The sequence below is a fragment of the Protomyctophum bolini genome, assembly GCF_963924005.1.
Source record: "Protomyctophum bolini genome assembly, chromosome: 23".
NCBI lineage: Eukaryota > Metazoa > Chordata > Actinopteri > Myctophiformes > Myctophidae > Protomyctophum > Protomyctophum bolini.
Window position 1 is genome coordinate 18,132,662 of NC_137884.1, and position 12,876 is coordinate 18,145,537.

Genomic DNA, 12,876 nt, shown 5'->3' on the forward strand with positions numbered 1-12,876 from the left:
CTTTGGAAGTTTTCCCCTAGCCTGTCTCTCCCGTGTCGACAACTAAACATATGGCTGACAACAGGACATGGCACCACACTGCTGTCAGAGAACCTAGTCTAGTCTAACTCTAAACATGGCTGACAACAGGACATGGCACCACACTGCTGTCAGAGAACCTCTAAACATGGCTGACAACACGACATGGCAACCACACTGCTGTCAGAGAACCTCTAGTCTAAACATGGCTGACAACACGACATAGCAACCACACTGCTGTCAGAGAACCTCTAGTCTAAACATAGCTGACAACAGGACATGGCAACCACACTGCTGTCCAGTGTTGTTATCGTCGACTAAAAATAAGACGAAAAATGTTCATCGACTACCTTTTTCTACCTTTTTCCACTGATGAATTTCGTCACGTCAACAAATAAAAAACTAGACTAAAATGTTAGCGACTAGTGGACAAGAGAGTATAAGTAATTTTAAACTTGGTTGCATGCTGAAAATAGCCGATCTACAAGCTCACAATGCGTTGTGCGTTGTGAGCTTGTATGCTTGTATGTTTGTGTGCTTGTGCTTGTGTATATGTGTGTGTGTGTGGGTCCTAATATTATTAGGACCCGCTGTCTCTTCACCACAAGTAGAAGCCGTTATTTTCAGACACCCCTACCCCCCTGTCCCCCCGTCCCCCTCCCCTGCAATCCACCCCTTTCTCTCAGAACAACAGTCTCCAGCAATGGCAACACCTTTGTGATATAAGATATTTCAGAAACATTCCTATGACGATCCCCAAATAACACAACGCGGTAATATTTTGAGGGTATAATTATAACCCCCGACTATTGTTCAAACTGTTTCAGACGTGCCCCGAAATTATTTCAGTCACTTCATCTTGTCGTCTTTCCTCCCTCGGCGCATCCACTTTTTTTCTCCCCGCTCTGCCCACTGAGGTCTCTCTCTAGGATTCGTTTCACACGCGCCACCCTGGCTTTGTTTCACACGGCATGACTCATGCCGTCTCAAAATATCAACCGTGCCACTACGTATATGGGTCACCCTGTTTGGAAGGGACTGACTGACCGCATGTGTGCATCCACACAGCGGCCACACTGTATATCTCTGCTGTCGGGAGGAAACCTCATAACTCCAAAAGGTTCATTTTTTTCAGGAAATTAAGAAAACCTTATATATTTTCAAAACAAAGCAATACTGCCTCATCAAAGTTGGTGTTGTGACTTTATATATTGTCAATTACTTCCATGAGAGGGGAAGTGGTGGTGGAGTTAGTTGCTTTAGTAGACATTTTGAGGGTCCAATGGAGTTAAAAACATTTACCACTCCCCCCCGGTTGGGCTAAATTACATACATGTAAATAAATGTATACAGTATAGGCTTAACCCCAAAAATGACTTAATTTATATCAATTACACACAGGCCTTGAATTCATGGAGAATGAACCCCAATGGAAACAAGCCATATAGTGCTTTCTTGGGTCTAAATCCTTTGTCAATAATAGTAGGTAGGCTATAACATTACCACTAAAGGCTTATGATTATTATTATTTATTTATGTTTAACTTATTATTTTATTTTCCTCCTCACGTGTGCTTTGCCTTTGCTTGTAAGTGTTCATGCTGTAGTTGTACTTATACTGTTGCATATCTGTATTTTGTGCGAAAGTGCATTTATGGCTTTTGAGTTAAAACAGTTCATGATGCAGTGGTTAAAAAATCCTAAGCAAAGTTGATTGCACGCAAACTTTATGGTCATATGATGTCCGCCCTGCCCCCTACCATGTGTCATATGCACGGCTGTCTGTATTTATGTCCACAACTCCCCACCCCAGCACTTCCACTTGCTACATCCTGAGTCAAAGACAGCCTGTGTGTGTGTGTGTGTGTGTGTGTACAGATTTACACTGACTATTTTAGTCATGGTTGTTTCCCTGCAACCTGTGGTCGCTTCTCGAACCTTAAGGCGTCTTACTGGTTCATTTATGTGCGTGTGTGTGTTTCCTTTTTTGAAATGCACTCTCCAACTGTTCCTCGTCTGACGTTGGTGTGTATATAATATCAGTGTGAGTTGTAAACACTGTCTGATGAAAACAATATTTCAAGTGTCAACAGTTGTTTCTTTCCTTCCACCCACCTCACCTCTCTCTCTCTCTCTCTCTCTCTCTCTCTCTCTCTCTCTCTCTCCCCATGCACAATGTCAAACTATTACTAACATTGGCATCCTATATAAGGCAAGATTTAAAAAATGTCATTATGCTATAGGACCCATTGGTTCTAGCAGTGATTTTCAACCATTTTCAATTCAAGGACCCCTACAAATTGAACAAATGGAACAAAAATGGACCCGCCTAACGGGTCCATTTGGTTCCATTTGTAGACCCATACGGGTTAATTTGGTTCCTAACTATCATTTAGCTCCCCCAAGGACCCCTAGGGGTCCCCGGACCCCACTTTGGCAACCCCAGCTTTACACCACAGTCATAACAGCAGCTGCTGTCTTGTGCTGAGGTGTGATGGTCTCATATAGCCGACAACACGCTCACACACACACACACACACACACACACACACACACACACACACACACACACACACACACACACACACACACACGTCGCTCACACAGGAGTTCACACCTGCAGGGTGGATTATCTCCCCAGCCGACACTAACCCGAAACTCTGACTAGAAATCCGTCTGGGTTTTTGGAGATCGTAATGTCTTTTCCTGGTTTCACTTACAGGACCACTTTTCAACCTATCTTCATATAATTGGTCCTCACTAATAATCATGATAAAATAGCTGTGGGCAGTTCAGAAACCAGTCTGTCTCATAGGAGGGCTGTGGGCAGTTCAGAAACCAGTCTGTCTCATAGGAGGGCTGTGTGCAGTTCAGAAACCAGTCTGTCTCATAGGAGGGCTGTGGGCAGTTCAGAAACCAGTCTGTGTCTCATAGGAGGGCTGTGGGCAGTTCAGAAACCAGTCTGTCTCATAGGAGGGCTGTGTGCAGTTCAGAAACCAGTCTGTCTCATAGGAGGGCTGTGGGCAGTTCAGAAACCAGTCTGTCTCATAGTAGGGCTGTGGGCAGTTCAGAAACCAGTCTGTGTCTCATAGGAGGGCTGTGGGCAGTTCAGAAACCAGTCTGTGTCTCATAGGAGGGCTGTGGGCAGTTCAGAAACCAGTCTGTGTCTCATAGGAGGGCTGTGGGCAGTTCAGAAACCAGTCTGTCTCATAGGAGGGCTGTGGGCAGTTCAGAAACCTGTCTGAATACGACGATGCACTGTACCTTCTAGGGATGGGAATTATCGATTAATGCATTAATAGTTAATTGATAAGCACCGTTTAATTATTTCTTTGGGGAATCTTAATTTCCCTCAATGACTAACATATATGATATACAGAAAGAATACAAAAGGCACATTATATTCCTTAATCAAATAGTTATTTGAACATTTGAGATACGATTAATTCAATTTGATATTAACTGTTAAGTTTAACCGACTAATTTCTTGACGGCAATTAATCGATTTTAACGAGTAAAAGCTGCCGTATCTGCGCAGCACTCGAGCTGCTATTTTGAAAGAAATCCCGGCGCTGATTGTGTTAACACATACCTACAGTAGTACCTTCACTATCACATTGGATCATTTCTTCACAGAGGAAACGCCGCTCGCTGAAATACAATTTTCACTTTCACACTTTCAGCAGTTGTCACTTTGCTGACTGACTGACTGACTGACGCGATGTGTCAAACCTGGGGTGTCATCCTGCTTGGTGTTATAGAGGCAGTTTGTGAATCTTCAGTTGTTAGGGTTAAAATTAACCTCATGTGTTCCATGATTCTTCATTAGCAACATCTTCATATACCCGAAAACCTCACCAGCTGCTTCTGCTAAAGGCGTTAGCTGCCGTCCCATGAAGAAACTATCACGTGAAGCCAGATAGATAGATAGATAGATAGATAGATAGATAGATAGATAGATCTAACACGGCAGTATCTCCTGTGGAAAACACTGTGTGCGTGCGTGTGTGTGTGCGTGCGTGCGTGCGTGCGTGTGTGCGAGAGAGAGAACACTAGTACTTTAAACCATTTTGACCTGGGAACGATTCTACAAATGTCTTCTAAATCATGACAGTCGTTCTCAAACATTTTCATGCCAAGGACCCCCAAAAATATATGAAATATGTTGTTCCAGGGACCTCCCCCAGAAGCAAAGATTTGAGTTAAAAACGTTAGTTCTGAAAGAATATATTCAAAGATTTGAGGGACATTTTCACGCCTTTTCAAAAATAGCAGACCTACATGCTCGTAGTGCGGCACTCAGTGCCGTGCTATGAGCTTGTAGATCTGCTATTTTTCAATAGCTATACTATAACATAATCCTTAAAACACCAACAGGGGTTCCCGCCCAGAATGGATTAAGCTATATCAGTATGCTATATCTTGATGCATTAAACTAAAATTTACCATTGCATTGGTATAAATGGACGCTCTCGGATTTCAATGGGTACGTCGTGCTGTAGGATGTGTGCAGATTGGAAGAGGCTGAGGATTCATCCTTCTGAGGATGTGTGCAGATTGGAAGAGGCTGAGGATTCATCCTTCTGAGGATGTGTGCAGATTGGAGGAGGACTGAGGATTCATCCTTCTGAGGATGTGTGCAGATTGGAGGAGGACTGAGGATTCGTCCTCCTGAGGATGTGTGCAGATTGGAAGAGGCTGAGGATTCATCCTTCTGAGGATGTGTGCAGATTGGAGGAAGACTGAGGATTCGTTCGCCTTTACCTCGTCTCCCATGTCGACAACTCGGCACGGCTTAAGCCTTAAGTGATGATGAATTATTCAAATTATAAGAACGCCTGGAATTTTGTGATAGTGCTATTTTTAGCCCCGGTGGCAGCTGGTTGGTTGCCAAAAGCTATGGGTTTAGTCAAAGGGTTTCCCAAGCGAGGCCGGCTGTCACGTCACGACACGGCAGCATGTATAATGAGGGTGGGAAAGAGGGCTGAGTGAGAGCGGGTAGGGAGACGGGGAGAGGGGTGTGTGTGTGTGTGTGTGTCTCTGTGTGTGTGTGTGTGTGTGTGTGTGTGTGTGACAGCACATCTTGCTGTCATGTGGAAGCAGTGCTGGAAAAAAAGCACTCATGTTTTACTTAAAGGACCACTTCACCACTTTTTGACCTGTCTTCATATAATTGGTCCTCACTACCGGTAATAATCATGATAAAAAAGCAAAAAAGAATTCTACTCAGTCTGTGTCTCATAGGAGGGCCGTGGGCAGTACAGAAAACAGTCCACCAGTGACCTCATCGTTACGTTCTTTTTTAAAGATAAAAGAAAAACGATATTTAAAAAACAACAATTTTTTGATTTTTATTATCGTGAGAACGATGGCTTCCATTTTCGCATTGCAACTTTTCAGGACTAGAAAGCCTGCCATTTGTATTAGCTTGGATTCCCCATCGATGATGATGTCACTGGTGGACGGGTTTCTGAACTGCCCACAGCCAGCCCCTGGTATTTTATCATGAACATTAGTGATGATGTCACTGGTGGATGGGTTTCTGAACTGCCCACAGCCAGCCCCTGGTATTTTATCATGAACATTAGTGATGATGTCACTGGTGGACGGGTTTCTGAACTGCCCACAGCCAGCCCCTGGTATTTTATCATGAACATTAGTGATGATGTCACTGGTGGACGGGTTTCTGAACTGCCCACAGCCAGCCCCTGGTATTTTATCATGAACATTAGTGATGATGCCACTGGTGGACGGGTTTCTGAACTGCCCACAGCCAGCCCCTGGTATTTTATCATGAACATTAATTAGGGAGGACCAATTATATGAAGACAGGTTGAAACGTGGTGAAGTGGCATGGTCTGCTCAGGACTCCGGAATTCAAAGTTTACTTGAGTAAAAGTACTGGCATCAAAATGTACTAAAAATGTACTATACTTTCTACCAAAAGTATAGTACAGTAGTTATGCAGGATGTTCCTTTTCATGTTTTCAAATGCATACAAATAGTTTTGAAAATAGAAGATCTACAAGCTCACAATGCGTCGCAACGTGACGCATTGTGAGCTTGTAGATATGCTATTTTCAAATGGCTGAAATGCATATAGGGCTGATTTGATCTGGTTAATGTATCTTTTTAAAATAATAATAATAATCTAAATCTACAAGGTAACAGAGTAGTGGAGTAAAATAGCAGAGATTAGGAGAGGGAAACCCCTTCCCTGCCAAAGAACACACCCGTTAATCTTTCCCTCCCATGTCTCAGATTTTTCCATCTCCCTCTCTCTCTCTCTCTCTCTCTCTCTCTCTGTCTCTCTTCCTCCACACTTGCGATTCACCATCTTGTGCTGTCAAAAAGGGAGAGAGAGAAGGAAAAAAAAACCAAGGCGCCGTTACCATGGCGCCAGCTGATCAAGGGAGGAGTGCAGCCCTCCTCGTGACAAAAACATCCTTTTGTTTGGGGCGGTTCATATTGTACTGTATAGATCCATTCAATAGTCCATTCCTCTCATCTCTCCTGTATATGCTCTTCCTTATCTCATTTTAACCTGAGGACCATTCTACAAAAAAAAAAGTCTACAATCTCGTAGCTCTATTCGCTTGTAGATCTGCTATTTTTCAATAGCTAAAAGTATGACATAATGGAAGTTAAAACACCAAAAGGGGTTCCCGTCCTGAATAGGTTATATACAGGACTTATTCTCAGCACTGCTGTCCTCATAGGCACTGTGCTAATCCATATATATATATATATATATATATATATATATATATATATATATATTCAAGCGTTGTCTCTGTAGGATATGGATATAAGATGAAAGAAGTACATTATTTTGACAGCTTAATTACAGTATGCATGCGCTATGTCAGTGTTGAAGTAGCAACTGTACACATCATAATGTTGATTTAACTACTACTCTAATTTTAGAACCGGGAACGGAATGTGACGAGACTTGCAAATAGACTCCATGTCTGTCTCTGGGCGCACATTTATTTATTTCTATCCCACACTTTTGTAACCCCTTTTTTCACCCTGGGGAGAGCAACAGACTGAGCTCATGCTTCCTTCTATGCATGAGGAGTACAAGCTGCTTAATTCTTTTCACCTGACAGGGGAGAGTTTCCCCGGCCAGAAGTATAGCGAGTGGAAGGAACACGATATTCCGACCAGTTCCTTTCCCTTCCATCAGGCGCCCCGGCTGGCCAGGGGGAGGTAGTTTAGAGACCAGGATTACTACATGTTTTTTGTGAGGGTGCCAACCCTAGGGGACACGGGTAGAACATGTGAGGGTACCTACTCTAGGGGACACGGGGAGAATATGTGAGGGTACCTACTCTTTTTTTTTAAATAATATTTGTTTTATTTGGAAAGTGCAATACAATACAGTAGCATTTTTACATATGACACAAGAGCAGTTCCCAAGATTTCTTCTTTTTTTTTTTTTTACCCCTCTTCCCTCCCTCATCCCCCCTCCATGTGGCACCATCTCCAATGTCTCTGTAGTCCACACTCAAACAGGGACAGACAAGGCAATATCACTTCAGGTTGTACATTTCAGGAGGACAAAAATAAAAGAGTGGGCGGAAAAAGACAGACAAAAAAACAACAACCGAAAAAGAAAAAAAAAACGAAAGTATATACATTTATGCTGAGGGGGACAAAAACAATATAGCTTTGGTCTTCGACCACGAGAGGAGGAGAGGTGTCTTATACATTTTATACAATCATACAGCAGGCAATGCACCAGTGAGATCACACGAAGTCCGCTCTCAGGGGGGCAATGTGCACTATCCAGTTGTTCCAAATTTGGTAGAAATTGTCTAATCTAGTTCTTAACATGTATGTTAATTTTTCCATTTTGAAGATATCTAGGACTATTCCATGCCAATCGTCCATTGTGGGTGTGATTGGGGATAGCCATCTTCTTGTTATTGACTTTTTGCTGGCTGCCAAGAGCACCTGCAGTAGCTTTGTGTATCTCGACTGGTTAAGACATTCAATGTGGCCCAGGTACAGGGTTGTGAAGTTGAAAGGTATTGGAGTATTAAATACTGAGCACAGTGATTTGTGAATATTGTTCCAAAACACCCCCAATTTGGGGCACCCCCAGAAAATGTGCAAGTGGTTGGCTTTCTTTGCCCCACACTGCCTCCAGCACAGCCTATCGTCCCCTTTGTATTTTTCCTGGTATGGGGTCTTAAAATATCTAATAATATTTTTCCAACAGTGCTCTCTCCAGTCCATAGAACAAGTTGAGGTAGACTGGAACTCCTAGATCCCTCCCCATACTTCCTCTGAGAGTTCAATTCCTGCATCCCTCTCCCATCTCTCTTTGATGTACAACGTGCTTTCATTCTTAGCATCTGAAATGGCGCCATATAACTCAGAGATGGACTTACTTGGCTCCACTGTGAGAGCTGACTTTAATATGAAAAAGAACTCTGATTCAACTGCAGAAAACTCTTTGAATTTACATTCTTGATTGATATAGTGCCGCACCTGGAGATATCTGCAAAAGTCAGCCTGTTCCAAACCATGTTTGACTTGTATTGATCTGAAACTATCGATTTCACTTCTTTGTATAAATGACATGTAAGTTGTGACTCCTTTCTCTATCCATGACTTAAATCTAATGTCGCCTCTATTTGGGGCAAAGTCTGTGTTGAAGGCACACCATCTGAAAAGTTTCAACATTTTTTTTAAACCACATGACCTCACAACCTTTTGCCACACATTTAACGTATGGTTTATCCATGGATTATTGATCCTCTCTAATCGGTCCGCCAAACCCTTGTCACCTATTGCAGCCTGCAGAGGGAAGTCAGCAACTAGACCAAGCTCCAACTCCTTCCATCTCGCTTTATACCCCCTGTTACTCCAGTATAACAGAGGAGTTATCTGGGCTGCATAATAGTAATTTCTTAAACAGGGAAGAGCCATGCCCCCTTTGTCCTTTCTCAGTTGTAGGGTGCTATATTTAATTCTTGGTTTCTTCCCTTGCCATATGAACCTAGAAATCCATTTATCCCATTCTCTGAATTGTTTATCGTCCACTTCTACTGGGAGATTTCTAAAGATGTAAAGTAAACGGGGAAGAATGTTCATCTTGACTGAACTTATTCTTGAGTTTAGGCTTAGGAAGGGGATTAGGTTCCATCTATGTAAATCAGATTTAATTTTCGAGGGTACCTACTCTAGGGGACACGGGGAGAACATGTGAGGGTACCTACTCTAGGGGACACGGGGAGAACATGTGAGGGTACCTACCTACTCTAGGGGACACGGGGAGAACATGTGAGGGTACCTACTCTAGGGGACACGGGGAGAACATGTGAGGGTACCTACTCTAGGGGACACGGGGAGAACATGTGAGGGTACCTACTCTAGGGGACACGGGGAGAACATGTGAGGGTACCTACTCTAGGGGACACGGAGAGAACATGTGAGGGTACCTACTCTAGGGGACACGGGGAGAACATGTGAGGGTACCTACCCTAGGGGACACGGGGAGAACATGTGAGGGTACCTACTCTAGGGGACACGGGGAGAACATGTGAGGGTACCTACTCTAGGGGACACGGGGAGAACATGTGAGGGTACCTACCGTAGGGGACACGGGGAGAACATCTGGGGACACGGGGAGAACATACAGTGACGTCACGCCATGGAAGCTAAAATAAGATAAATATAATAGTATTCATTCTGAATGAATACTATTTTAACATTTCTCGTGTTGTGTGAATGAAACAGGTGACTGGTGGTCTTCCCCGCATTGTCAACCAGAAAAGTAATCTTCTGCATGGGCCTGCAGCCCTCGATAGCTGGTCCAGAAAATATGCCAATGAAAGCACGCCAGTGACATGTAATTAGCAGCTCTGTGCGTATCCAGCTTCGCAGCTGTCCCTCCCTGTGTCAGACCGGTTTCCTTGTGTATGTGAAAGAGGGGGAGGAGGGGGGGGCAGAGAGAGAGAAGATTCTCCTGTCATTAAGTAGATGATCAACATCCCTCCCTGGTGTGTTGTCAGTATCGTGGCAGAGGAAATGGGGCGGGGGGTGTGGGGGTTGCTTTGAAGAGACACAGCACCACGCAGTGACAGACACCAAAGCACATTTGGACTTCTATCTCCCCATGGGTCTCTATTTTCGTCTGTATAGCTTTGCGACCGATGATCTGAGTGTGTGTGCGCGCGTGCATCGTGTGTGTGTTTGTTTGTATGTGGGCAGAAGTGTTTGCGTATACGCTTTGTGGTGTCGTTGTGTCTGCATCTGGTACATTCACACTTACAGTCATTATTATTATCTGCGGGGGTCCGCTATGTGTCAGTTTCAGCGCAGTAGTTTAGGTATAGGAACCAAAATTCTCTAAGGCGGAACTATTGTGTTCTGAGTCGTTCGTTTCCCGCCCGGACATATTTGCGGCGAGCACATACGTCAGCCAATGAGAAAACTAAACTAGACTACTAGAGGACCAGAGTTAGAGAGTGGCCTATATGGGCTATCCCATTGAGACAAAGCGGGATGCTATGGGCTATAGTTCCAAACATTGGAACTACCCCATTGAGACAAAGCGGGATGCTATGGGCTATAGTTCCAAACATTGGAACTACCCCATTGAGACAAAGCGGGCGCCTATATGGGCTATAGTTCCAAACATTGGAACTACCCCATTGAGACAAAGCGGGCGCCTATATGGGCTATAGTTCCAAACATTGGAACTACCCCATTGAGACAAAGCGGGGTGCTGTGGGCTATAGTTCCAAACATTGGAACTATCCCATTGAGATAGAATGTTACAATGGGAGTCAACGCTACTGTCGCCACTCTCATACTAGATTACTCTGTAGAGGACTGGCTTGCACATCATGATAGACTCAGCTTGCTCGCGCGCATGCATGCTTCCGGTGCCAGCCGCATACCACAGCCACTCGACGATGCGTGCCCACTGAGCACATGGAACACTGCATGGGCAGTTCAAATACATCATCCTAACTAAGTAAAGCTACACTTGGCACGTGCTTAAGTGTACACTAAACGCTTGGGATAAAAGCCCTATATATAAAAGCACCATTTTAACATTTTATTTATTTAAACCTGATTAAAAACAGTAACTCCATCTGCCAACTTACCCTACTGCATACTGTATGAGGGCTGGGGCTGCGGAGAGTTTGGATTTACACGCCCATTAACTTGTGTGTGTGTGTGTGTGTGTGTGTGTGTGTGGGCTGTGGAACCCTGAATCCCGACTAAATGTCCATTTTAAGTGATCATTCATGCAGAAACAGCATGACACAGAAACAGGCCAATTAGCCTAACCGACAACCAATCATGTCACAACCTACAGTAAGGCAGAGAGAAAAGCCTGGTCACAGCCTTGAGACAGAGAAAAGCCTGGTCACAACCTAAGACATACGTAGAGAAAAACCTGGTCAAAACCTAAGACAGAGAGAAAAGCCTGGTTACAGGCTCACAACCTAAGACAGAGAGAAAAGCCTGGTCACAACCTAAGGCAGAGAGAAAAGCCTGGTCACAACCTAAGACAGAGAGAAAAGCCTGGTCACTACCTAATACAGAGAGAAAAGCCTGGTCACAACCTAAGACAGAGAGAAAAGCCTGGTCACTACCTAATACAGAGAGAAAAGCCTGGTCACAACCTAAGACAGAGAGAAAAGCCTGGTCACTACCTAATACAGAGAGAAAAGCCTGGTCACAACCTAAGACAGAGAGAAAAGCCTGGTCACAACCTAATACAGAGAGAAAAGCCTGGTCACAACCTAAGACAGAGAGAAAAGCCTGGTCAAAACCTAAGACAGAGAGTGCATAGCCGTCGTGTCGGGCCGGAACATCCGCCAGATGTATTTCCCCCGGATACAGATATGTTTCGACCAATCGTAACTCTGAGTGTGTAACACATGGAACCATATGGACCCTAACAGGTCTGTAACTCTGAGGGCTTGTACACTTTTAGAGTTATGTTATTGTATTTCTATAGGAGACGTTATGTCCACAAACCAGCTCTGACAGTGTGATCAAACAGGTTCCAGAAACGGTTCCAACTGTGATGGAACCGATTCTGGTTCCTAAATGTTGGATTCCGGTTCCAACAGTTCCATCATGAGAAATTGCAGAACAAATAAGCCAGTACTGACCAATTCCCATGACCTACTTACTTACTTGTTTATCCAGTAAACAACGCCATTTAGAAAGACATTGGAAATGAATTAGATATTGAATAGAGTAGACGACACAGCTTCCTAAATGTCACGCTGTCTGTGTGCCGTCCCCAGGCCTACATTCTAAAAAGCACATCAATTCCGACAGAGTGCTTCAAGCTCACGTTCAAACTAGGAAAAAAGGACATAAAAAAGGGTGAGGGTCTTTCTCACCGATGCTGCAAAACAGAGCTGCGCATGCACTGATGTCAGTGTGATGGACTACTTCTGTGTTCTTTGTTTTAAAGAAGTTACTTATAGTTGAACTTGGCAAACAGATTCTGTGAAAGCACACTTCCTGTCATCATGTTACTGATGAGTTCATTAGAGAGAGGAACAGATAAGAGTGAGGGTGTGGGGTTTGTCTGTGTGAGCGTGCCTGTGCGTGAGTGCATGTGCGTATGTGTTTTACACACTGGGACGTGTCGCTCACACACACACTCACACACACACACACACACACACACACACACACACACACACACACACACACACACACACACACACACTCAGTGTGTAAGTATGTGTGTCCCAGAGTGTAAAAAAAATGTATGTCAGTATGTAGGCCTTTTACTGCTGTGATTAAAAGCCTAGTTGGCAGGCATTTGCTCATCCCTCCCAAGACTTCCTGAATTCATGAATATATTATG

The 12,876-nt window shown here is 44.0% G+C and overlaps 1 protein-coding gene across 2 annotated transcripts in view; it reads right to left on the reverse strand.

Moving 5' to 3' along the window:
* kcnc2 (potassium voltage-gated channel, Shaw-related subfamily, member 2) overlaps positions 1-12,876 on the reverse strand; it is a 66,217-nt gene that overhangs the window by 12,078 nt on the left and 41,263 nt on the right. The gene's annotated exons all lie outside the window — the stretch shown is intronic.